This window comes from Setaria viridis, chromosome 9 (genome assembly GCF_005286985.2).
Source record: "Setaria viridis chromosome 9, Setaria_viridis_v4.0, whole genome shotgun sequence".
Classification (NCBI taxonomy): Eukaryota; Viridiplantae; Streptophyta; class Magnoliopsida; order Poales; family Poaceae; genus Setaria; species Setaria viridis.
Genome location: NC_048271.2, coordinates 46,905,945 through 46,911,944, shown reverse-complemented (window position 1 = coordinate 46,911,944; position 6,000 = coordinate 46,905,945).

Here is a 6,000-nt window from a genome sequence, read left to right as displayed (position 1 = left end):
GCCAGGGTTTTTTATACCGGGGCGCGCGCGAGGGAGGCCGCGCCCGGGCGAGCCGGACCCGGAGTGGGGGCGTGGGGCAAGGGATGGGTGGATGGATGGATCATGGGCGAGCGCGTCGCGATGGAGGCCGGCAGGCCGGGACGCGGTGCGGCGTGGACTCGGACCGGGACGAGCACACTGCGTGGGTCGGGGCCTCAGGGGTTTGACGCGAGCCGAGCTCGAGCTCAGGCACGTGTGAATCGTTGCGGGTCAGGACGGAGCCAGCCAGGGGCCTTTCCATGCCGGCGGCCCGGACTGCCTTTTTTTAATTCGTGTTGACTCGCTTTGGACCCCGCAATGGGAGGAATAACTACTCGTCGATCGTCGTCGGTCTAAAAAGGTTTGTGTGTCGTGTAAAAGTCGTGCGCTCGTGTGGAAATCGCAGAGCGGCGACGGTGCGTAGTTTCATTCCGCCACTGAACGCTAAAGTAAGAGAGCTTTTGTATGACAGGTAAGGTAAGCATGCTTTGCCTCGTTACTTCGTTTGCGGACGGTGGGGTGGGAGTCAAAGCCGGATCCAACGAACGGGTCAATTGTCTCGTGTTACAGTCCGTGTGTGCGACTACGTGTTTGTGGGCAGGCAAGATTTCAAAGTGCGCAAAATCTAAACCGAGAGGGGATGTCAGAGGCCCTCGATTTGGAAATGGAACGGGATGCCAGAAGAAAAAAAAAGAAAAAGGAAGAAGTAACAAATTGAAGGAGTAACAGATCGAGACACCTTCTTCGTGCGACCTCCTCCTCCTCGACGAGCACCTCATCTTCTCTGGCGACATCTCTAATTCCGGTGAGTTCCGATTTGAGCTAGGGTTTCGGGTTGTGGTTAGGATTTTTAGGTTTCAGTTTGGGGAGGAGATTTGTACTTGCGGGTCTAGAGGGATGGCCAGGGAGGCTATCGGACTGGCGGTGGTTGTGGGGTGCCGCCATGGTGGTGGAGGAGGCTGGTTGGGGAGGGTCGGTGGCGGGAGGCGTCAGGGCTGCAACTACATCAAGCAAATTGCGACAATGGTGGCGGTCGTGGGGGTGGCGGATCCGCCGTCGGATCAGAAGGGACGGCGGGGAAGCTCGGATTGCAAGGCGCTGGGGAAGAGGGGGAGGGGGAAGGGGGGAAAGAGGGTGGACTCGTCGGCATTGGAAGCAACACTGGTGAGGGGGAAGCTAACGGGGGAGGGGGTAGCTTGCCGACAACAGACGAAACTTACGAGAGAGCGGGGGAGGAAGACGATAGGACTTTGTTTTTTTTTATTTCGTGGGGCCACATATATACGCGAACGGGAGGGGCATGAGGGCTCTCCAGTGATTGTTTTAGGGAGATCCCTCTCTCCCTAGTTGCCTCCCTCAAAGTATATGGTGCAAAGGAACATTTTATCTACTGTGTGTCTATAGAAAGTGAAAAAAAACATGTTAATAAGTAGAGGGCTTTCTGATCCATGATGGTGATCTTGTCCAGTGGTGGAAACGGGGGATGGCCGATAGGGGCCATGACCACCCTAACAAAAAAGGGTTTATTATTACTCCTTTGTCAGTCCATGGTCACCAAGATGCAGGGGTCGAGCCCAACTACCCAACATACGCAGTTGCTCGTCAAGACATCAAGATCTCGCCCTTGCGATATTTCATTTTCAATCTTGCAATCGCAGCGGACTCGGCACTAGCGCCGCAGACGGTGGCTCTGCGACAACACCATTGCGCCAATGACAGCGGGTAGCAGGTGGCCGCGGCCGCAATGGAGGGCAATATGAACGACGTGTCCAGCTCTTGATGTTCTTCCACCAACTCAAACCATAAGCAAACCCTATTTCCCTAATCCATATTTCCTAAACTATTTCTGATTTAATTTGTTTTCTCATATTGAGAGAGATTGCAATGAAGGTAACGACATATTTGATTATTGATGATTTCAATACGGTGAAATTTAAATGGACAAGATATATTGATCACTTTTACAAACTATTCGTTTTTTGTATTGCCATTGCACAATTAATTACTGTAGTCATTGCTAACTAGTGTATGCTTGTGTTGATAATGAAAAATTAGGATAAATTGTCAAATTCTTGAACCGTCAAATACTTGTCTGCCTTCTTTAATTTTTTATCCAGTTCCGATATTGATCCAGTCGGGAAGTTCGAGAATGCACGCCTATTGCCTCCCTATTCAACACACGCCTCCCTGGTGGAGACAAGTCAATGACTATCCATCCCCCGACTCACTGTGACCGACTAGCACGGTGCATACGGATTTCCAAACGATAAATCTACATCATATATGTCTATGTTTTCGTATTCATAAGATAGGAACCCCATTTCATCCTATTTTTTTATTAATTTAAGGGCATGAGACTCGCAAAGTCTCATCATACAATTGTCAGATGAGAGCATAGTCAAACAACTCCAAGTACTGCATGTGGAAGTATAAAAGGCGTCTGGCCTACTAGCTGGTGTGACGTGTTATCAAGTCCCCATTTTTTCCGCTAAAAAGGGGAAAAAAGTCCCCAATTTCTACTGGCCCTACGTTCCGTACAATAGTAGCGCATGCACTAATCAAGTTGTGTCTCGTGTGTATAAGTTATAATGCGTATGAAGCTCGTGCATAAGTTATAGGACTTGTGTAAATTAGACCAATCCTGATACGGCTAATTTTATGACTTATAACAAATTGAAAATCTGAAAGATGTCTTTATAGGTGAAAAGTGCTTTCTTTTTTCCATTCTTTATTTCTTCGCCGTGTCATAAAATGATTTAGAAGGCAAACAGTTAAACGATGGTCGTAGATGTGAACTTCTGTTGGCAGATGTGAAGCTCGTAGTACTACATCATGTAGCAGAGGGTCCCGGTGGATCCGTGGAGCAGGCGCGCCCACGTCACCGGGCGGCGTGCCTGGAGCCGTTGATGAACTGATGGACGGCGTCACGTCGAGATATTTCCCCAGCCCAAGTGGTGGTCGTGCCTCGTCGGCGCGCGCGGTGCGATCTGTGCCTCGAGGCTGGCACGTCCGGGCCCGCGGGGGACAGGAATCTTGGGCGCATCGGAGCTTTTCGCTGCGAATGTGGACTCCGGAGTCCGGACCCGGCCGAATCCTAGTCCCCTGGCCGGAACAGGATCGAAAATTAATTCAACCGGTAGGGTCGGATTTTGTTTAGGCTCGTCTTTAAAAAACTGGTAACTGAAGGTATTTGAATATAAGGATTTAAGGATAGATATAGTTTATTCTAAAAAATTCCGGGTAATTTATAGACTCAACGCCACGAGGACGGCACACCGTCGACAAGATGTGTGGTCACCATTTCGCGCCGACTCCGACGCAGAGGTACGGTGAAAGTTGCCTGACCGCGACTTCACATGGTACATGCAACCGGAGGACGCACGCGCCCGTGTCGTAGCAAGGCGGGCTAGTGGCCGCAGCGCGCCGTGACCCCGAGCCGCCGAGCGAGCAGGCGCGGTCGGGGCGCGGTCGCGCGCGGGACGGGGCGGCGCGGTGGGGAAGGCCACCGCGGTCGCGAGCGGTGACGCTGGGGACGCCATCGGCCGTGCCGCCGCGATAGGATCACGGGAGGAGGCCGCGTCGAGGGGGAGGTCCGGCGGTGCAGGAGGTGGGCCCGCCTGGCGGCGAGGTCGGCCGGCACTGGATCAGGGCGAGGTCGTGTGGTGCCGTGGACGGAGCGAGTTTGGACGGTGGCGTCGTGGCAGTAGAGAGACACACGTAATGGAAAGCGGAAGAGAGAGCGGGAGAGAAGATGGATCTGACCTGTGGGTCCCATATGTCAGGTCCGTGTCATTATACAATCAGCATGCCACACAAGTAGTTTTTATACAATTAGCATGCCACACAAGCAGTTTAATGTAGGTACCGATGATTTGGGGCTCATGTGTGCTGATCAGCAAGTCTAGGAACGTGGATATGTATTTTGAGAGTTCGGGAACCTTGATAACACTCGATGCCAAGTTCAAGGACCGGGTGTACATTTTACTCGAGAAAAAATATATCAGGTTTTGATCTATGTGATGTGCGCAGCGCTGCGTTCCGAAAACTTCCCTATGTGTGGCAAAATAGCCAAAATCATCCCCGAACTTTCCCCAAAGGGGTCAAGTTCGTCCTTGAACTTTCAAAAGGATCAATACAGTCCCTCAACTCTTGTTTTCGGTCAAATGCATCCTTCTGCTAACGTGGCGCTGCATGGTGGCATGAGATGAATGTGAAATGTCTGTTTTGTCCTAAGCTCTTGCATAATGATAGGTGGGACCTACATACTAGGATTTTTCTTTTTTCTTTTTTCTTTTACTCCTCTCATCTCTGGCTCCAGCGGTGGCACGGTGGCAGCTGGGACGATGGAGAGCGGTGGTGGCCGACGGAGTAGCAACTTAGAGGGGTCGACTGTTGGTGCCACCGAGAGGAACATGAGCAGTATAAAAAGTTCCCAATACAAGAGCAAAACAAGCATTTCACTTTCATCTCATGCCACCCTAGCATAAGGTCAGTACAAGCGTGAGGTTATACACTCATACTATGCCTAGCTTGCTTACGACCCGGAGCGGCAGAACATTGTCCTTTGGTCATTGATATTTTGTGGACGGAGGAGGGGATTAGTTGTGGTGGTGGTAGCTGCATCGCCGTCACCGTGGGCGGTGCGCGGTGCTGCGCTATGCTTTGTTTTGTTTGGTTGGTCATGCCTTTGACCCTTTTCCGCTCAGATGGGGGACCTGCACCGCACCGGAGGAGGCCATTACATACATCCACTAATCGAATGCTATAAACATGGGCTAATAATAGGAGATCTTTGCTCGCGGAACCGCCGCAGTTGTGGCCGGCAGCTGCACACGAGGCCCTCGTGGTCGGCATCCAGCACCAATTGTTTTGGGTCCACTCCATCGCCTTCCATCAGCAGGAAGCTTTCGAGGTTGGAGCAGCAGGGGTACTATTACTGGAGTTTCTTGCTAACCAACCCACAAATCAAGTGGATTATTGCGTTGGCTGCCTGTTAAGAGTGTGTTTGGTTGCATGCACCGCATGATGTATGTATGGATGATTCTGAATGGTATGGTTCACTCCTATTAGTATAATAATGTATTAAATGGGATGGCTTCATTCTGGATAGTTAGTACAATTCAGCCAACCAAATAAAATGATCATTATTATTTTGAACCATTCCATACATGAATCAAATGATACAACCAACCAAATTCATGCCTACATGGTGCCGTTCTGGTTCGTAAGCAAGCTAGGCATAGTATGATGAGTGTATGACCTCACGCTTTGTAGCTACTGTCATCATTTTAATAACTACGTTGAACAAAACAAGGTAGGAGTTGCGGCGCTCGCTGGTAACTGACCTGATGCTACGGCCATGGTGAAGGACGGAGAGATTGAATAGTGTACGTGCATGACTGCTACATGGTGACTACGTGATGTCTTAATTTCGTACAAAGGCACCAGGTAGTTTTTAAGACAAGGCTAGTCCCTCTTTTTCGTTTAAGAATTAATTTAGGTGATGTCCTGGTGTTTGTTTCATTATATATATCTCTAGCCTATCTTGACGGTTGGTGATTACTAAATCCGGTCCCTCTTTCATCTCTGCAATGGTACTGCGGGAATTATCGTTTGCCTTTGCTTCGTGTTTGTGTTTGTTCAGAAGAGAATAATCAGGTGGGCTGCGCAGACTTATGGGCTGCCCAGGAAGAGAAGAGAACAGGCCCAGAGAGGGAGAGGCTGAACAACAACATTCTCCTCCGCCCGGACCCCATCAATCAAATCATCCTGCCCAGCAAATGATCCGTGAACCGGAAAGTCAGAGGCGTTACGGCGTATGAAAACGAGGCTCGCTGCTTCCGTTGCCGCTGCGCCGTGTCCTCTCCCGGCGCCACCCGCGGTTTAATGATGTTGCCGGTTGCCCGTAGCATCGGAAAGCTCCGATCCCTTGGCAAGCAAGAGAGAGCGAGGCTGGGTTAGCCACTTTAGCATTCGTCATCC